Source organism: Xiphophorus couchianus, chromosome 1, assembly GCF_001444195.1.
Source record: "Xiphophorus couchianus chromosome 1, X_couchianus-1.0, whole genome shotgun sequence".
In the NCBI taxonomy this organism is placed as follows: Eukaryota; Metazoa; Chordata; class Actinopteri; order Cyprinodontiformes; family Poeciliidae; genus Xiphophorus; species Xiphophorus couchianus.
The window spans coordinates 2,396,103-2,418,423 of NC_040228.1; the positions used below are offsets into that span (position 1 = coordinate 2,396,103).

At 38.2% G+C, this 22,321-nt stretch overlaps 1 protein-coding gene across 2 annotated transcripts in view; it reads left to right on the forward strand.

The window, feature by feature from the left end:
- The window catches only part of LOC114144895 (plexin-A1-like), a 286,607-nt gene that overhangs the window by 46,965 nt on the left and 217,321 nt on the right, over nucleotides 1-22,321 (forward strand). The window lies entirely within an intron of this gene.

Below are 22,321 nucleotides of genomic sequence, written 5' to 3' on the forward strand. Positions count from 1 at the left end.
GATTTATAATAAGTGAAAGAGGTAATTAATGCTTATGATTAATGCTTAATGGAAATCAGCACATAGTTTTTAATATTTGACTGTGTTTAATAGTTAATCAGAGAAAAGGGTGAGTAACAAGAGAAGGGGAACTTGTGAGTTCCTGCTGTCGCAAGCAGTTCTGAACAGATGGCCAGACGCACAGGATGGGTGGAGCGGTATGGTTGGCTAAGATCAACACGCTGAGGAAAGGACGGGACTTTCCATCCCAGCCAGCAGACAGGAGGAGCCGACGGGGGTTTCCGTGAAATCAGCAGATGTTCAGGAAACCACGTAAACTAACACTCCCCATACACATACATGGCAGAGAACTGTATAAAAGCAGACGGAAAAGGAGAAGTTCTTGTTCTTTGTCTGCGGCACCGAAGTAGAGCTAACACGAAGAAGCAGATCAAGGAAACAACAGTAGACCACACCCTGGAGCCACGGGAAAAGCTGAAGCTTCGTGCCGCCAAAGGGAGACAAGTTCCAATCGTCCAACCCGGGTTCCTGATTCGATCGTCGGTCTTACCTCAACCCAAACATTGCAACAGACTTGGAGAAAAGACAAAGGTCCCGGAGGGATAAAGAGTTGGGTTTTCAAAAGCAATTGAGCCCTCTCTACTTTGCTTCTATTCTAAAGAGGATTTTTCCACACAAAGGATAAAGACTCAAACCAAGGTTTTCGGACGTTCCTGTTGCTAAAGATCCACCACCAACTGGGTATGAGTTGAACTCGCTTCCTAAAAAGCTATCTCAGAATCTGCGACATAGGTTAGGGAAAGAGACATGGAGTATGATTGTACATGTTGATCTTATTACACTGCTCTTGAATTATATACAATTGATTATTGATTTGTATGTCACATATCCCTGCTTAAGCTTGCTTAATAAATTCTTACTCTAAAATTCTAATGAGGTTGGTGGACATTGGAATTAATTGAGTCATTTAATCATTTTTCAGTTCTTTTAATAAAGGTAAAACTAAGGTACATGGTTCTAGTAAAAAGGAGGCTTCATAATTTCCTTTGGCGAGAGTAAAATAATGACCCAGGGACTTACATCCAAGTCACTAAATTTAATCTAGCCGGTTCCAAGAGCAAGTTATATTTTAGAAAGCGAGCTACCGTTAACAGGAGTGGTTATTGGAATTATGCAGCTGTGAGGGCTACTCAGCTGACTGTTTCTTAACTGAAAAGGGTCGTAACTTCTGGATTGGAGGTAGTTAGAGCTAGACGAATCGCTTTCGATACCAGTTTGAATAGATTATCTCTTATAGATCTCATTTAGGGTAATACCCAGGTCTTAGAGATTTTCCGGACCTGTTAGACAGAGAACTGGTCAGTAGTCAGTCCCGGAGGGTTGTGATGAAGTGGGCGGGGCTAGCTATTGCGGGATAACGGACAAATGGAAGAAAAAACTGAAGAATAAGATAAGCTAACTAGAGCTGCCTAGCCCTCTTAGCAAAGGAAGAGAAAGGAAGAGGTCATGGGTTCCTCAGAAGTTCTGATTTATTTGTGTTTAAGATAAAAAATAAAATAAAAAAACATTAATCTATAAATATATTTGGGCTAAAACTCCTCAAGTGGCATAGTTTTATTGTTCTACATTTTATGTCAATCTATTATATTACATATTATATTATATTATATATTACATATATAATGTACAGTATATCTACTATTGTATAAAGAAGGTTTAAGTGTTTAAATGAAAAATCTGTAGATTGTGCCATTCTTTTTGTATAATTATGTATGATGCATTTTTGTGTTTTTAGTTTAGGCCGAGCTTGAAATAAAAATCCAGAAATCTGCATGTGTATGTGTGTGATGAGCGCGCCCTCCATAGCTGTGGTTATATTTTTCTTACATCTCAGGATTGACCTGTACTTACATATCAGACATTTTAAGAGACATTGCAAAATTTCAGAAAAGAAATCTCACAACAGTAAGTCAGGATAAAAGTTTGTCATGCCATGTACACACTGCATATGTCATGTTGTGATGCGGTATCCTCATATGTTAGTTTTTTTATATATATTAACTAATCACTTGAACTTCTTCCTCTTTTCAAGAGCTATAAATCAGTCATCTCTCTCATTTAAAGGTAAAAACTTTCCAGAAGTCCACCCTTGTGCCCCCGTTTTTTTTTGTTGCCATATTTTCAAGCTGTGATGGTGTGTCCAGAGCTCCATGTCTCACCCTGCGCAAATTTATACCCGCTCATTATCAGGAAGGGGCCAGAGCTGGTCTTGTGGGAATTAAACTGAGTGGTGGGTGACCTTCTCTGTCTTGGGCCGCCGTCCAACCCTACAGCGAAGCGTGCAGGCCGACCCTGCGAAGCTACGGCCTTAGCATGGCTAATGAGACTGATTCAGATAGAGAGAGAGATAGAGGAAGCTATCTTTCAGTGTGTGTGTGTGTGTGTGTTTTAGGTCCTACTTTATCTCATTGGTATTGTGATTTTTCTCTCCGATTGCTCATTTGTATGTTTTTTGTATTCTTGCTTGCAGAAACTTGCTGAAAACAATAGGACAAAAGACACGAGTGATAATAATGAGAGTGCGCTCACTTGAGGATGCACTGTTGGCAAAAACACAAGTTAGATGTCACACCGGAGCAAACAAATGCTTATGTAGTTATTCCCCCATTTCTCCACCCCCACATCCCCAACACGGCCCCCACCAAAATGAGTGGACCTCTCGCAATTACTTCTTATACATTTGTCAGAGATTGGTAGTGTTTATTAATATTTATCCCTGTTGATCACCGCTGGCCACGATTACAGTCTATTTCTGTGACATTTTTTATCCTGTCCTCCAGACATCTGGAGACTTTGTGAATTTTTCTCCCTCTCTTTCAGTCTCTGTCTCCCCAACATCGTAGCTCTGGTCATATCGGTTGCATGGATCACCCAGATTGCATCATGGTTTTGTCATGCTGTGTTTGAGAATATTCATGCTCTAATGACTGTTCTTGCATCATGCACGGCAATATTAACCTTAATAATGGAAACCAGCTGTCAGTCATGCATTCATGACTGGAGGATTGGTCATACGCATTTTAGTTTGTTTTTTTGGACCTTGTAAAAAGCCTTGTGATTGGAGTTCAGTGTTGTCAGGGTATTTTGAGGAGAAATCAGGCAGTTCTGCAAGACGTGTCTAATCAAATTACAGCAAAAACGTTCAGAGTTACTAGAATTTTACAAAGTCAAACAACATTTGAACTCAGTGAGAATCATTGGTAAAAAAGTAACACAAAATGTGTGCAAAACATCTGGTCTAAGTCAATGGTGCTTCTAGAAAATTTTCATAGACGTGTCCGCACTGCAAAAACACAAAATCTTATCAAGTATTTTTGTTCTGGTGTGAATATTTTAGTACACTTGAAATAAGACAAAACTAACTTACAAGTAACTTTTCAGCAAGAAGTAGGAGCTTGTTTGAAGTCAACAATTCATTAAAATTCATTTTAAAAAAGTACCAGTTCCACTGGCAGAATATTTCTCTTAAGAAAATCTTCTCATAAGTGAAATATTCTGCAAGTGTAACTGATGCTTTTTCATTGATATTAAGCATTTATTGTCTTAAAACATCACCTGTTTCTCGCTGAAAAGTTACTTGTACGTTAATTTTGTCTTATTTCAAGTGTACTAAGATACATAAGATATTCACACAAGAAACTAGATCAAAAATACTTCATAAGATTCTGTGGTGTTGCTGTACAGAACAGGTCAGTAAAAAGTTAAGGGTGGCACAACTTAAAAAAAACTAAAACAGCAAATCTTGATTAGAAAAAAACAAAAAACAACAACTTTACCCTTGTATGTCTTTGATTGAAATAAACATGATTCTCTGCTAGGAGCAGGCATGTGTTACAAGTTAAAATAAAAATATTCTTGTGTGTCCATCTTTAGAGGTTTAAAGCACTCTTAGATGAAGCATTCACACGTGTGAATCCATGTCAGGTTGGATGTTTCACTGCAGGATGTATGATCCATCAGATCACCGTTGTTTGTTTGTTGAAAGGTCCATAAAAGTTTCAGGGAGAGTTGGCCTTTCGGGAACACCACTGGTCTAAGGGTTTAAAAATTTCTTATTTTTAATTTAAAAAATTGCAAGATGGATACAGAAGGTTATTCCATGCAATGAAACATGGCCATTTTAAAAAAGAGAGATAATATTCTACATTAAAATAAAACTCTGAGGCGTTTAAATAGCTGTACTGGAGATGTCAGGGTAGAATGTCATGTGAGGGGACAAAAAGGATCACCAGCAGTTTAGATGTAACAAGGAGAAAAAATGTAAATATTTAACTCATAGCTAAGCATCGTTTTATGCAGAAAACATAATTAGAAAGTTGTTCCCGACTGTAAATAGAGCTTTTAAAACCAGACCCAACCTAAACGTTGCATTTTTTGTCTTCTCACAGACCTTGTAGAAAGCCATGTTAAACATGACTAAGATTTGTTTATTATATAAGATTTTCTGACTCAGAGATTTTGTGGGAGAATTTTTTATTATTACTATTATTATTATAGCACACTGATAAATAATGTACCTTCTACACAAAATTGTTGTCAAATACTTTCTATTAAGATGCCCAAAAGGGAAACTGTTTTTGACGAAGTGGTCTTTTTTTCCATCAAGTCCCTCCTGCCTTGTGTGACATTTTGATGCATGACACAGCAAAATGTCTCACAAATCAAAGGCATTTCAGTGACTTAAGCTGCAGAGCTCACCCATATGTTTTTTCTTGTAGTTTTTGTTTTCCTCTGAGTGCTTTTTTAGCTTCAGGTGGCTACATTTGACGTCTAGAAAGCTTCCTAATTAATAATGCGCTCACAATTGGAAGATTTCTTAAATCCATCAGATTGAGCGGTGCTTATAAACTCAGATTCTTTTTATAAACAGTGGTTTTCATTGTTAGCCAGAACTCATGACAGAATAGATTAATGGCCGCTAAATGGCCCATGAGAGGGTGGGCTTGTTGTGGATTTGGAGGGTTTTGAAGCTTGTGGCTGCTTTAGCCTTTAAGCTGTATGACTTGGATCCTAAGTGACCTTTTTCTCCCAGAAAACCACCAGCAGTTTGAAAGAAATCTGAGTTGGCAAAAACAAAACAACAGCAAAAGAAAAATAACCCTCCACATATCCCTCAGTTTGAGAACTTTAGCTGCACATTTAGAACAAATCCTACTTGTTTCTCAAAGATATCTTGAATTACAACTAGAATAGCAGTTTTGCTAAAACCTAATCTTTCCTTGTCAAGTATAATTAATGATTTCCCAAGACGTCTTCTATGGAGGAACAATGTTACGAAAGGGTAATTTATATTTCTTTTCATCTGCTTAAGTAGGTCAAAAAGCCAACTGCATGCTTTACAAAAGACCGCTGGTCGTACTGGACACAAATCTTTGCTGCACACTCACAAACCGCTGACCTGCAGCGTCTAATGAAGAGTATAATTATTTATTGATGCGCATTTATGCTGCGTTGTGCTTTGAGGTTAGTTTCATGAGATCTGTGTGTATTTGTGCAAACCAACGCATTCATTAATGCATATTTGTTGATTTAATTATTCATATTTGTGTATGTCTGCAAAGATGTGTGTTTTTTTTTTTACTGTGGGTCTTTTCTTTCCTTGCTTTGTTTGGGTTTTTCTTCTCAGCAGAAAGTCCCGAACCAGATTTCAATATCTTGTTTTTCAGATATGAATGCACAAGTATCCATGGATGCCTAAGTAAACATAAAAATGGTGAAGATTTGTTTTGAATAAGGTAAAATATCCATTAAAGTGTCTTGTTGGAGTCTCAGAAGTGTTATCAAGAAAGTAAGGTGAAGATAAAACACTCAAATGTCTTGTTTGAAATGAGTTTCTGTAGTTTCAGCACAGAGAGGACCCAGCAAAAATATTCAGACTTTTTCACATATTCCACTATGTCTTATTTTGATTTTATATGATGGAACATCTTTCCACATCTCCAGATCCAAAGTTTTCCCTGTGCTTTGTCACTAAATAGTTCAAGTCTATTTAGATTGGATGGACAATTTCTGTGGAAATCAATTTCCTACCAAACATTTTGACTGGTCTGTTTTAACACATAAATATGCTGCACTGTAGCTCCCACTCCACATTCAGGGTTACTTTCTTCTTCATTCATCTTTCCATCAATTCTCTAGAACTGATATTCTTCGACCTGTTCTCTACAACTGCTTTACTCATGGTTACTTTAGTTCTGATTTGTTCTTTTTGTAGACTTTTATCTTTTTTTATTGAGATGTTGCTTTTTTGGTTTTTGTGAAACTGCTTTGCAAGTAGGAGCTTTAGGAGCTTTTCGCTTCTGCTTTTTAACTTCAATGGGGCAGTATTAAGTGTTTTTCCATTTTATTGCATAATCAAGTAAGTGTTAACTTCAGTTATTATAAAAATGCAACATCTATCAAATTTGACTTTAAATAAATTTTACTTCCTGATTTAACATATTAAAATTGGACCTCTGTTTCTTTAAAAACTCCTGCTCTTTCTGAAACTCCGCCTTCAGGAAGTCATCATAACATGGCTCATCACAACATGGTTTACCAACCTTAAACTTCCCAGGCATTTAGCACAGCTGGATGGTTGCCATGGAGATTAAAGGATTTCTCAAGCATGAATAAAGATTCAAGGCTACACTCCACACTGTTTTTGATGAGGGTTAGCATTATAGCTAGAATACTCTCTCCATCTTGGCTTTTCCACCACATGGCCACACAGAGATTTGAAGATGAGCAGCTAAAGCAAACTGGGAGGTTTAGCTGTGCTGTGAGCTGTGATATTACTGACACGCTACTTTGAAATATTGTTTCTGCTGCCTGGAAATTGATCAGTTATATGATGACAGTCATGAAACTGTCATGTAGAAACAGTTTTGAGTCAGAGATTTTTTCAGATTTCTTGACAGACTGACTGCTACTGGAGATACTTCCTGCCCACAACATCACCAAACAATAAGTTTGTGAAGATTCTTGGACTATACGTTACAACAAGACTTACTTTATCTTTGGGACAAATGAACTGAGCTGAACTCAAACCAGCTTTTCTTGCTGAAAAAAGCCCCACAACATACGACCATTACCACCCATGGTTACTGGTGGGGATGGTAGTCGTTATAAACCTCTGTACTTTGGTTTGTTGTTTTTTATGACCTTACAACCCCTGCATTACAATAAGAAACTGTAATGCTGTTTACATTAGTGGATCTGATCCAGTGAAAGTCAACAGTTCACCTGTTCAACTCCAAGTCTGCCAAGAGCAAAGTGAGAATTTGGCTTGGCGATTCCTCATGATAGATGTTCTCTTTGGAAAACAAAGGAAAGGTCAGTAAAACTCTGGTACTTGGAACCATAATGGAGCTACTTTGATGGAACCCACCTTTTAAACAGACTGATTCACATTTTACATTTTATAACTGCTGTAGACATTTTTTTGTCAAATGTAATTTTGAGGGACCATGTGTTTGCATTCCAGCGTCTGTCTCTGGGCCCAGCAGCGCAGCCTTTTCACAGGCTCTCATATGCGAGTGAGTTTCTGTAGAGATGTGTAATAATTGGATTTTAGCTGTCAGAGGAGGCTTTAGTTCAGATTAGACAGTGTACAGTATGCCGGACTTAGACTGATAGAGTGGCTTAGAGAACATCATCTGGCTCATGTTAAACAGGAAGCTCACTCTGGCAAACTCCAGCTTTGCTTTGGTAAATGTTGGCTTAAGTGATGCAGATGCTTTTCCTCAAATAACTGTTAATGCTATCAGGCTGTGTGCTTGGATGTTTGTGGTGGGAAAATAAAGTCTTTCAAGCCACTTTAGACATCCCTGAACGTAACTCCTTTTTTTGTTTTGACTAATTCCTTTTATGCACTTAACACAAAATTATTTTACTGCAAAAATCACCTTGATTTATATGGAACACATATAGAATAGAATAGAATTACTTTATTCATCCCAGCAGGGAAATTATTTTGCAGTTACAGCAGCATAGAGACAAGACACACAACATCCACCACTGAGTAGCAATTGTAGACAAAATAAAAATAAAATATAACATGCTGTCAATATAAAAAGCAACTTAGAGCAGTCCTTGCAAAGATTCAAAAAAATGCAGATACAGTATGTATATGTAAATATATGTACAGCAAGTGTGCCACAGTGCAGTTGTGCAAAATTGGACTGATTAGTGCAGAACAATGATTTAGCTTTCATTGTACAGTGAGGCATGTGGCAGGAAGGATTTCCTGTATCTGTCCCTACGACAGCGGAGCTGGAGCAGCCTATGTGAGAAGGTGCTCCGCTGTCTGTCCACTATGTGGTGGAGAGGCTGCTGTTTATTGTCCATAATAGACAGAACCTTCTTCAGTGTCCTCCTCTCCACCACAGTTTCCAGGGACTCCAGCCTTAGTCCCAGTACAGAGCCAGCTTTCCTGATGATTTTGTCTAGTCTATTAGAGTCACTGGCTCTGATGCTGCTTCCCCAACACACAGCAGCAAAGAAGATGGCACCGGCAACAACACTGTGATAAAAGGTCTCCAACATCTTGCTGCACACATTGAAGGATCTCAGCTTCCTTAAAAAATAGAGTCTGCTCATCCCCTTCCTGCACACATATCTGCCTATATTTGTGTTTTTACCCATTTAGTAGGTGTCAGGTTATAAACAGACATTTTCAGACTAATGTGTTTACCTGACTGTATATTTTTTAAACTGCAGCTTTAAGTGAAGTCAATACTTCATGTGGGCTATATGATTAAAAAGAACGTATTCATGGGCTAGGAGAAAAAAGAAAATAAAATCCCAATATTAAATTATCCAGGTAATTTCCTTTTAACTGAGTAACACAGCTGTTCTAAAGGTGGTGCTAAACATACAGCGCTTTACAAAAACGTTAACCAGAAGAGTAGAAGAAGAAAAAACATAAGAACATCTAAAAAAATAAATACAAATTACGTTTTTAAAAATGTGCTGCGTGAAGTGGTTTATTGATCTTCCTCAGTAACCATGAAGATATAAAAACAGTCAAATTTCACATGATAAATCACTTTAACAGTTCTTTTGTTTTTTTGAGGAAACAGTTGACAAATCAGCTCACTATCGCCACCTGTGAGGTTGTAGTGAAAACTGCATACATCTAAGTGGAATGCTGGTCCAGACCCAAAACTAGCATGAGCTAGTGTGTGTCTGTATTGAAATCAAGTACCTAAAATTAATTAAAATTTCAATGCCAAGCTACTTTACTAACATTTGATTCAACCAAATCGGGAAACCAATATGGAAAATGCTTAACCAGGAATTTGTCACCATTCAGTGAAGTCACATTATTATATTTACTTTTTAAATCTCAAATTTAATAAATAAAAGCTGTTGCTCAGAAAATGTGCATCACTGTTTTCAAATGGCAGGGAAAAAAAAGAAACAAAACAAAAACTGATCCAAAAGACCGGAGCGTTCCCACATGGAATTAGCTCAGCTGACACAGAGGCTGTCTGGGGCGAAACAAGCCGCCGTCCTGCTGTGCCACATTAACCTATAAGGCCAACTGATGCTGCAGTGTTGGAGCCGAGCCCTCTCTATTCTCACAGATCTCAGTCACCATTTCTCTCTTTCTCTCTCTCTGTGGAATTGCTCCACTTTGTATGTTTTGTTTTACTGCACACCTTGGAAACGGGGAAATTATGACCCAGAAACGCATCCCCACGGGGCTTGGTCTTGACAGCCGCTTTTGCCGTGCTTTGGAAACTCACTGCAGTGTAGCACTTAAACCAGTAGGGTGCATGTTCATGATCCGGCAGCTTCATTTAAACTAGGCAATTAAAGCAATTATCCCAAAAGAGTGTTGGAGGTGTTTTAAAGTATATTGACTGTAGCAGATTGCTGAGCTTCTCGGATCCCTGCTTTAAACAGAATTGCTTAAAAAAACCCACAAGAAATAGTCTCAGTTGAGACAAAATGTTTTTTTTGAGGAATCAGTGATTTACACATCAGGTTCAGTCTAAGTTCAGTTTTTTTTTCCATAAAACACTGACATATGGTCTCATCTCAAAAGCAGTTGAACATTTATGTATTTTGTCATGTTGTACTTGCAATTTTTTTAGTGTGATTTTGTCTGATACTTTTACATAGTATGGTGGACAACTATTAAAATAAGAAAAAATGATACATAGGAATTGTTTTTTTTTCTTTTACTTTCTACAGATTGAGCAGTGCATTTGTTTAAAGCAGGGAGCCAATACTTTGTAGAACAATCTTTGGCTGCAATCACAGCTGAAAGCAGCCAGGAGGCCCTTTTGGGCTTCTTTTTTCTTTTCTTTTCTTTTTTTTTTTTTACCAGCTTTGTGCATCTAAAAAGGGAATTATTTGTGCATTCTTCTATAGAAACTAGGCCAAGTTTTGTCAGGTTGGATGGAAAGGCCTGTGTGTATCAATTTTCATCTGGAATTTGACTTGCCCTAATATAAGTATGTTTTGAGATAAACTCTTTCAGTTGTTCCTGCTGAACGGTGAACATCCAGCCCACTGTTATAAGCCCTAAAAGGTTTTTTCTTCTAAATTGTTAGCTTCCGATAAACTTTTACCACTTTGCCTGTTCCTGTTGAAGTAAAACATCCCCCTGACTTGCTCTCTCTTAATTGGGGTGGACTTGTTAAGGGTGAAAAGTATTTTAATTTATCTGCTCAGTTTTTTTGTCAGTTGCTTTTCTTAATTTTTTTCCCTTTACATATAAATGAGTGCCATTGGAAAAACTGTTTCTCTGTTTTAAAGGCATAAATAAAAATACATGCATTAATACATACAAAATAATCAAAATGTTTTTTTTTTACATTCTTAGTGTTACCAGGATAGATTAATTGTGATGAAGATTTTTGATATTCTTTAGAAAACAGTTACAGGTGAATTTTTTGGATCATGTCTTTATGGTGGTTGAGGAACAGAGCTGCTCTATGGCCACATTCACATGGAAATAAACTGAATCAACATGGGAACGTTTCCTGAAATGTTTCTAATCCGGGACACCAGGTGGCTCAGAGGTAGAGCAAGTTCAACATCTACAGAGGCTGGAATCCTCTACACAGCCTATCTACTGTATGTCCTTTCCTACACATCTGCCCTTCTTCCTGTCAAACTAATAATGAACAAAATTTACTAGTGACAATAAAACCTTAAAAAAAAAAAATGTTTTCATACACATGGCCAAAATGCAATATCTTTATTCCTCCAGACCTGTAAGTGGCGCTAAACATGTCTGTACACACGGGACTGGCGGTAAACAAATACACAAGTGTAATCTTTTGTATTGAGTGAGTTGCATCAGTTGCAGCACAACTACAAACACAATCCTCCATTATTCTTGCGGTTGTTGACGCATTTGTGGTTATTAGTCAGGTTAATGTTAGCCTGATAAGCTAGCGTTTTAACAAAAAAGCATTTTCACTCATCTTAGAAAAAGAAACCTGAATGTTGTTTGGTAGGAATATCTCCCTTGTGGTTAGGTTGTTTTGTGCTTTAGGATACAGCAGGTTTGTTTCTGTTGTTGAGTCTTATTTTCTTGTTAGGTTTATTAGCATACAGCTAAGTTAATTCTATTGTAGATATTGTAGCTGCTTTGGAACCACGATCTCTTCTCAAGAGTTTTCACACAATATTTACCCATTACAAATAAGGTTTCTCAAATTATGTTTTATGTGCGCTGTGGTTCACATTTGTTATGAGTCATATTAGGGGTATGTTCACAAAGGTCTAACTACAGCACAGTTGCTGATCTCTCATCCCAACAGTTCCTTTGACTCTGACCTTAGAGGTTGAAGTGTCTTCGTCTCCTTTGCCTTGAGCTTTTCCTTCAACCGGAGCACACATCTCTCTGCTGCCAGGCTCTGTTTTGAAATGTATCAACCGAGCCAGAACAGCAGATGCCAAAGCAGTGGAATTTCTTTCTTGTGCTACTAAGTAAAATCAAATATTTTCCAAAAACAGCATTAGGACCAATGATGTCTGGTTTTCCAATTGAGAACCAGACACAGAGTAAGATGCCAAATGTGGCACATGCGGTTAAAAAAAACACATACTTATGCTGTTTGAAATGTAAGCAAAATAGTACGGCTTAGATTATACCACAATGTTCTGAAGGGCCTCTCAAAAATATTTGTACCACTTAAACTTTTACTCATTTGCAATTTGTTGTACTGGATTTAATTTTTGTGTATCAGCCTGAAAGGGATTAAATGGAATCCACACTGTTTTTGATTTTATTTCTAAAAAAATTACAGTATTGTTTTCCTTCATTTACCTTGTGTTGGTTTAGGTGCAAACTCTTTTGCAAGGCATTACAATTCTTCAGAGTACCTGAATTTATTTGATCAGTGCTAACCTGCAGGAATCGGTATTGCTTGAACACTTGTTTACACGCTTTGCTTCACCCTCTTTATCAAAGCGTTGCTCTTTTATAATTGGCCCCAGTGCTCTGGTATAGCTGCTCATCTTAACCTTTCTTACTGGTCCTCTACTTTGGTTATTGACATAAAAAGCAAATTGTGACAAATTATTCCTTCGCCATCCAAAGCTTTTTCAATTAGATAAGCTTTTGGTGCTTGTTTTTGCATGACTGTGACAGCATGCGTGGGCGTGAGATGCTCATGATTCGGTGGCTTTAATACAAATACCCAACCCACTGTGTGCGTGTGTAACTGTCAGTGGCTCAAGTCAATGAGTCAATGCACAGAACTTCCAATACCACCTGTAGATGTTTGTTGGTGTGTGTGTGTGTGTGTGTGTGTTTGGCTTCAAATGTTCCAGTCTTTTAGACAGATGTTCGAAATCCCTACTGCAGCCTCTCTATTACCACACCAACACCAGTACGTCTTTCTTGTTTGGTCGCCATGTGTAAGTTTCAAACACACATCCATGCACTCATTAACGACCAATTAGACAGCAGATATTGGCTCAGTAGGGGAATGAAAAGGCCAAACGTGGTTGTTCTCCCTCTTTGACGCCAAGTCCCAACAAATACTTGGATTCGGGCCAGAGTGGAGTATTTGCGTGTTATTGAGTTGCCTTTCCCATATGTGACGGTCTGAGCTCGTCTTGGCTGAACTTACATAATTAAATGCATTTTTTTCCATACTCTGCAAGTGTTGTCGTTGGTTGCGTCAGTCATCTGGGAGGCCTCGACACAGCTCTCACTTCGACATTATCGTTCACACATGGGAGGGACACGAGCTATGTTTAACATACACATGCGTAGAGACACACAAACAAGCTCGGCGGTTTCTCCGTGGGATTGGGCCGATGTGTTTGTAGCGGCGTTGGATGAGAGATGCTTGAGGCATTTGTCTCTCCGGAGAGCGTGTTGATGACATCTCTCGCTCTCTTTCTCTCAACTCTATGTTTACCTCAGTTACTCTCTAAAACAGGCACATTATCTCTTCTTCTCTCTGTTTTGTTAATATTAGTGTTCTCTGCCAATTAATCAAAAGTTAAAAGTTTATGTGTGTAACACATTTCAGGCAGTTCAAAGTGCTTTACACAATTAAAAACATAGTAATCACCAACTGTGAAACAAGCAAAAGAAAAAAAAGTATTTAAATGGCATCATCAAAATCATTCTACCGTCACTCCATGAGTGAAGATGGTATATACGGACGAGTACAACATCGTCAACTGGACAAAGTGACCTGCAGCAAACAAATACACCAAGAAAAATCTAATAGAAACTAGTCGCCCAGGGATGCACATTGAAAATAACATCATAGAAGCATCGAGCGCTCACAGCCCACTCACTTTCCTACATTCCCACCTATGTTCCTGTCCAAGTTCATGTCCAACATCAGTGTTTGAACAGTTCAATAATGCCATTATTACGTTACTATACCTTGTGGAAGAAACCTTTAGACTGGATGGAGAATGTATGTGAACATCAGTTATACAGACTTGTCAAAGAATCACAAAAAAATTAGGATCTGGACTTTGACAGGGCCATTCCAACACTTGAAATGGGAAGTAATCCTCAGCACACAGCCAGAGTTGTTCTTGTCAGGAAACATGAGAGCCCAGAATTTTAGCAAACTACTGTGAGAAGGTTGTGAAAGCTAAACATGTGACCCAAATCATACAGTTCGAAGGCAATGTTACAACTGCTGAGAAAATGTATGTACATTTCTGCTTTGTATTTATACATTAATAAATCTCTGGTTCTCTGTCTCAACATTATGGCTCTTTGCAAATCTAAGTCATTTTTTTATAATTAACTAAATTAAAACACTTTTGGTCCTAACTTGAAATGGTAAGAAAACAGTATTTCTTTTTATTTGACGTATACAAACTTCTGGTTTTAGTTGCATATATAATGTCAATTGAAAGGAACTGCAGTCAAAGTACCTGGGAAACGATGATCAGTGCAGATCAAGATGAGCATCTGGTTTTATGCCCCATTATATTTTCAATAACGTCTCTTTACCAAACAACGGCACATGGGATTTGAACATTATTATACTTCTTAGAAAAAAAATGATATTCTGAACAGAAAATGTAAGTCCTTTGAAAATAATTGCCACCGTTCTGTTTAACATATTCATGTAATTACTTCCTCGCTGTCCTCTGAGACTTCACTTTGTATTTCAAATAAAATCAGTCGACCTGTAACTGTAGAAATAGGCCAAACTAAACTTAATCTGATTAATCTAAATATCCCTTTGGGGTCTCTTCATTTTGCACTCTGTGTCCCTTGCACACAAAAAATGCTCTTTTTAGAAGATGATGAGCCAAAATTACTTTCCCAATTTTGTTTATGAAGACTATTACTTCACTTCTGAATGCATAATAAATATTTGTGAATTTACAGTATTTTTCACCCCTGAAATACAAAATTTGATTCAATAAAACCCTCTGTTTTGAATCTTATTATCCAAGCCAGGAAGTGTCAGGAGTGTGGTATAGGATCATTTTTTTTAGTTTACTGAAGTTTGCAAATTTAATTTGTAAGTGAATCAAATCATGAATTTTCTGAAATTTTAATATCATAAATGCAATTAGCAATTACTTTCCATTTAAAAAAAAAAAATCTCTTTTGTACCAACTCTGGCACGGTTCAAATGCATTTGTAAATGTCAAGCAGACTGGAGACTGCTGAAAAAGCAGGAGGCAAACTATAGTGCAGGGCATTCTGGGTAAATATATCGAAACAAACGTGCGTGTTTAGCTCTAGCGTGAGAACGTTTAAGTCAAAAAAAGACATCCTTAAACCGCTAAAATCTGATGCTGTGTCATTTTTGTTTACATTTGTGAAGGAGGAAGTTGTGCTCCGTGTCTTTTTAAGAGGTTTTTCTGTAATTTCCATCAGTGGTTCTTAGTGCAGTGCCTCCACAGGCCAGGGTTTCCAAAGGGTTTGGTTTTGACACACAGCAGTATGAAAACGAACCGCAGCAGGTGAAATTTTAACAAATGTTGCAATTTTGGTCCTGTCAGTCGCTTTGAGATGAATTAAGATGAATCAAGTTATTTACTTTGCTCTGTTGTTCAACCATTTTTCTGCTTTAGTAGTTTTGACCAATGTACATTAAAGTGAAATGACAGAAGTCTGCAAACACAGCTGATATTAAAAAGGGGAAAACACATGACAAACAGAAGGAACGGATCTGTTTTAGAACAACTCTGTGTGTTTGTGTGGTTTAGTGGTTGATGGCTGCGCAGCTAGCGGCGGTTAAAATGGCAGCATGTCCTTTCCAGCGCTGCATAGTTTAAAACCACAGTTCGGCTACTGCGGCTCTTGAGCCTCTTTGGTTAATGGGTAGTTCTCTAGCTCAATCCATGCTCTCTTTTGCCCTCTCTTGCGCTTTCTGGCTCGAGGCTCATTAGTGGTTACAACAGTGTTGTTGACCCTGCAGCCCTCAACTATGTCTCCCCTCTCTATCTTCCCTCTACTCGTCCCTTTTCTCCGCCCGCGTCCTTTCATTTCCCCTCGTTTGAGTTGCCCCACTCTTTCCCTCATCACCCCATCATCATTCTTCCAGCCTGGCTTGGCAGCAGTCTTTATGTGGAAGAGCATGTGTGCTGCTCTAGGCCAGTCGGCTCCTGTGTACAGTCGAGGTCTTTGGTAAGGACAACACTGGGGACCCTGTCCTTGTCTAACTCGCTGGAAATAGAGCAAAGGTGTGTGTGTGTGTGTGTGTGTGTGTACGGCCCATAATGTTATGTACATTGTTCTGGAGTAATAATATTAATAGCATGGCCACGGGTTCAGTAGGGCATCAGGGACATACTACACAAAGACTTTAAAGACTACATAATAAAAGGCTACAGCACAGTGCCTTGCAGGGTATTCATACCCTTTGAACGTTTTCCCATTTTGTTAGCCACAAACATAAGTGTGTTACATTAGGGTTTTATGCGATAGACCAATACAAAGTCATGCATTTAACTGTTGTGGTGTTGAAGGAAGCTTTAGTGTGGTTTTTATTTTTTTTCCAATCAAAAATAAAATCAAAAAAAGTGTTAATTTGTTGTCGGGGTGTCTGTGCATCCTTACAAAGTCTTAAGAAGTCTTAAATTCATGTGTCTAAAATGAAGACTAACGGAATGTCTTAACTTTGTTCTAAAAAATGTAAGTTGTAAATGTAAGTCTTAAATTTATTCTTAGGAGGACTAATAACCTATACCGTCAAAGGTTATATGTAGTCCAGACATCGGGTAGGCAACAGCCAAACATTTAATAAGCCGTGTTAAAGTAAATAAATGTTGTACTTCCGTCCATTTTTATATATATGTTTCTGTCAAGATACAGATTTTGTTCAGGATGATCTTAAAAAGGTCTTACCATCATCCATCATCCATCATCAAAATAATCAATACACTCCAGTGATTATGCTTGAAAAGCAACTCTAAACAGGTGGATTTTTGGCCTTAATTTAAAGAACTCAGTGTTCTGAATACTTTTGCGAGATCACTTCAGGTTCTGCACCAGGCAGAGTGAAACCATTAGATCAAGAAGAAGATATCTACTGCAATATATATATATATATATATATATATATATGTATATATATATATATATATATAACTAAATAAAAGGCATAAATGAAAGCTAAATCTGTATCAACTTGATAGCTTTTATTTGAGTTGTGCAGCTGGTGATTAGAGGATGATTTATTTAAGCAATAAAATCAAGCCCTGATATGACGAACATCTGATTTTTACAGCCAGGCATCTGGACTGTGACAAATGGAGGACAAATGGTCAGCAGCTTATTAAACGTCCGGTTTTATGGTATCAGACCGAGTACCGAACGTCTCTAACATATTGCTATTGGCAGCTGAAAACTAAAAGCCAAGATATCTTGTTCATAGCCTTAACAGTTCCTTTTCTTTTTCTTCTTTTTTATTACAAACTTCTGCAGGGGTTAGTTATCATTTTTAGGTCTTGTAGGTCCATCATAGACCGGTGGCAGGGGAAAAAAACCCTGCCATTGAGTAGCTGCAGAGGCATGATAAAAGAGGCAGACTGTCGGAATTACATGTCTACAAGGCAAACAACAGCTAGCAGATGTTGGGCCTGTGTGAGGCCACATTTGTCTGCAGTGAAAACACGTTGACTGAACGCTCCGCTGTGCCTCAATCTGAGCTGTTGACTCTATGGTAATGATGCAAGTCAAGCTAAACATAAACCATTAGTGTCCTCAGCATGCCGACAACAGCACTGGGAAAGACGGTGATCTCACTCCGGCGCGTGTCCGCGTGCGCGCTCGTTGGCCGTATACCCCGGGAATGTAGATTGGTTTACAAATACGAGCGCCGCTGCATAAATCAAACCTGCTTTCACCATGCCGCTGTAAACCGCTATCTTAAACAGTTTGCAGTCACAAAAAATTTCTTTGGTTTGATTTCTCCCGCGGCAGAATTGCCGTGCTGACTTTGGGGGAAGGAAGGAAGTTGTTTTTTGATAAAACCAGGCAACGATTCGACCGAGAGGGTATCTTGTTCCTCAGTTCGGTTGGATGACCTTCGAAGCAGGATGCAGTTATAAATCGAGAATTATCTGCGATCATGCTTGTGACTTTAGAGAAGGAAGGAAACATGGCCCGAAAGAGCTCTTGGCAGAAATAAAAGAGTACCCTCTAACTCCCTCAGGGGATGGACGCGATTTCCCACCGGCCACTTCCTGTGAGCATTCAAGGAAAAAGGGAAGAAGTGAGAGAAATATTTCAAGGCAGAGAGGTGAAAGAAGAGCAGGGTTGAGGTGAAAGTGGGCTGAATGGAGGAAATGAGTGAAATGAATGAGTGAAGATCTGGTCCTTATCAGTGGAAGTGAAGAGAAACCTCAAAAAGCCCGTAGTTCACACTATCACCGATTCATGGCCGTCTCTTCCTCTTTTCTTCTCTTCACGCCGGGTCTCTGCCTTTGTCCCTCTCTTGACTTGATTTCCCCTTCTAATTTCCTCCTCTCCAGCTTGTCATATCTGCCTCCATCATCTCTGCGCCACCTCCCGTGTTCTTGTTTTTCTCCGTGTCCTCCTTTCCTCCTCTCAAATTACTCGGCAAGCAGTTCCCAAATTGAGAACATGTTTATGTAAATCATACAAAAGGCAGATTCGTTGTGAGTGTGTGTTGCAGCTCCCTCCCTCCCTCTTTCTCTCTTTCTCCTTGTCTCACTCACTTTGTCACTTCGAGTCTTTGTTCAGCTAAGTTAAACTTTGCGGTGTGTCGGGCTGCCTTTGAAAGTCTGGTGGAAGGCAGACAACGGCCGCCACAGGCGTTTTCTCAACCCTTTCTCTTTTTTTCCTCAGCTTCACCCGCTCACACACAAACACACGCGTTCCCTGACAGCTCTGCTGTTTTGAAGGGGTGTGGTGATTGATTAGTCTCTATGGAGACGATACGTCTTGTAATGAACAAGAGAAAGCTGGCATGTTAATTTGTTTAGTGTGGGCGGCTTTAGTCGTGTTTGTGTGTGTGTGTTTTCCTTTGGCGCATGTTGGTGTGTGCATGTAAAGAATTTACACATGTAGATGTACATCACTCACCTTTTAAAGGCGTTTTCTTTCATGTTTCTTTTTTTTTGCATCGTCAGCTCATGTAGTAAAAGTATTTATTCATGTTGTGTGACATTACCACCACAAAGCAGGTGGTAATAAAAAATCGTCATCTAGAACATGTTAGTTTTATGTGTAAGTCACACATGGATCTGAATTAGTGAAATAAATGAACCATTTGAAAGTCACCTCTTTTAACTACAGTGAGAATCTCTGCAAACAACTGCTTGTTCTGAACTTTATATACTTACATTTAGGAAGACTCATTAAGTCTTTCAAACAAATTAGGTAAAAAATGTGATAAATTGAATAAGTTGTAATTCAAACATTTATGGTATTAATTTGACATTCTGGGGGAAAAAAACAGTTTCCTTCTCATGATCTAAAGGTAAAAGTTTAAACACTTTGCAGACCACACACATGCTGGACACAGAGATGATAGGTTTTTCTGACCCGAGACCTGAGGTCAGCCCTGAGGATCCTCTCTGCAGACCTGATTGCTTGTTGTACATCTGGCCCTGTCCTGTTTGAGGATGAGCCAAACCACAAAGTGACAGGTGTGCTGAGGTCAGATTCAATTATGGCAGAAGTCCAAGGTGTGGACATTTTTTAAACTACACATTTTAAAGTTTTAGGCTTAATGTACCACATTATGCCTATCTTGTAATTTTCTTTTGCGGTTTTAGTAACTTAAAAGTTGCTTCTCTTGTTGTGGCATATAAATGGCCTTTAGCCTTAGGTCTCCATGTTCTTGGTATTTCAGCCCATTGGACTGGAAACATAAAAACCCAACAGACCTTTTTCCAAATCTGAGTTATTATATCTTTGACAAACAAATGACACTTTCCAGTAACAGTCACACAACATTCACCCAACACTGGTTGTACCTCGTGTCTAATTTCAGAGTAACACTTCCCATGTTCCAGTTGTAATACTGAAAACCAATCAATGAATGAATGAATAAATATACTCTATTAATTCCCAGGACAAAGCTAAGTACAGTGAACCCTCGCTATAATGCGGTTCACCTTTCACGGCCTCGCTGCTTCGCGGAGTTTTTTGTGCAGTTTTTTTGTCACAGTGCATTGTGTTCTGCGTCCTGATTGGCTAAACAGTCTCTGCGCTTCTTCTCTACCTGTGTACCAATAACGTTACGGTATTTAAATATACACCTTGGCAAATTTTGGCAAATATTTTTGCACAGAAGAAAAAAAGAGCGACAACAACTACCGATAACTATATTCTTCTTTCGAAAAAACTCACCTGCACCACAGGCTTCAGTAGAAAAAGACACTAGAGAGCAGAGTCGGGCCGCAGCGTCACAGTCAGAGGAACAGTGAAAAACACGAGTCACAATTTGTCCTACTGTACTTTGTATTGATGATTAAAATGATTATTTTACTGTAATTATTTATAAGAAAGTGTTCTAGTTGTTAAAAAAATGCTTAGGCCTGAAAACAGGCTTTGTTCTTTGGTTTCAATGTAGAGTATTTAATTATGCTGTATAATACTGTAATTGTAAAAAATAAAGGTAACTACTTCACGGATTTTGCCTATCACTGGTTCTTTTTGGAACGCAACCCCCGCGAAAAACGAGGGTTCACTGTACTACTAGCCAGAGCTGAGAAGTAACTATTTCATTTACTTGAGTAACATTTTGGAAAATAATTTACTTTTAGAAATATTTTCATTTCACTCTTTATTATTTTTTTTTAATTTTGCTTGAGTAATATTATTACGAATTATTGTCGTGAGTAAAATTTTTTGATACTGTATCCACTGTGTTTAACTTCACTGAATGAAGTAGTAACTAGGCCTGTCACGATAACAAATTTTGCTGAGCGATTAATTGCCTCAAAAATTATTGCGATAAACGATAATATTGTTTGAAGACCTTTTTACACTGATTTAATGGAAATGATGTAATAATGCATGCAATTTCCTGCCAAAGACAGATGCACTTTATTTTCAAAGGAACACTAAACACTGGAACTGATAAACAAAATAAACAAAACAACCAAAAACAAAAATAAAATGGATTCTCAGTCTCCATTAACAAAAAATGTACTTGAATAAAAACTAAACAACATAAAGCCAAAGTAGAAATAAATACTGCATTCAACGAAACGAGTGCAGATTATTCCCCTTCAGTAATCATTAGATTTAAATAGAGAAGATGGGCACATCCAACTACCTGATGCAATAGTTACATGATTTTTTGCCCTCATTTTCCCCTTACGACAATCTTAGAACGTTGAGCATTCTAAGTCGCTTGCGATTTCGTAACCAATCATCCTGTAGTGTGTGGTGTGTTACGGTAGATCGTCGTGGCCGCTCTGATCTAAATAAGAGGTTTTCCCCTTTATTTCTAAGCTTAAGAGGAGTAAAAATCTGATGAGTAATTTTCCACTAGAAAAAATTCAGGTCTGAAGGGGTTAAATCTGAAGGAACAAGTTTGCATATACAATACATGCGCCTCCCTTTTGATGACACAGAAACTGTGAATAAAGTCCTGTATTGAATCATTCCATTGCCTTTTTGGTAGTTCAAGTTTAGCAACCAATAGAACTACAATGATGTTTAAAAGTTAACATGTAAAAATACTAATTCTGCTGTAGAAAATGTTATTCATACACAAAGAACAGCAAAAAACAAAAGAGACTTGACAAATCTGTGGAAAGAGGCTGCAGATTATCTCCTTCAGGGATTTCAGGGGAACCTCCAGGTCTGCAGGGATGATGCATGATGTCAATGACATGCCTGTTATACACTCACACACACTCATGCAATTTATGCATAAATCATGTGTGACATATCAGCATCGTAACGAGCATGTACAGGACACTCTGATTACGATATGCTAATTTGACCTATAATTTACTTCCTGTCCTTCCTCCTGACCAGAGACCAGCCCTCCATCTTTGTTCTGGTTTGCCGCTTCAAGTTTCCAAAGCAGCCTGAGATTAAATAAATAAATAAATACTACCACAATGTACTTTTACTGCACTCTGGAGGCTGAATGACGTAATTATGCTTGATCGCTAACTTCTTAAAATCATTAAACTTCTTGTTATACGAGTAAAGGGAAGTAGTTTCTACACTTCCCTTTACTAACTGCTAAAAGATTCATGTTTGTGTTTTTTTTTTTTTTTTCTGCTGATTGCCTTTTATTATTCATAGAATAAAGTTTTCCAGTGAGACACAGTAGATGTACACTAACATTGTGCAGCCTATTGGATGTTTTCTAACTGCTTTGTC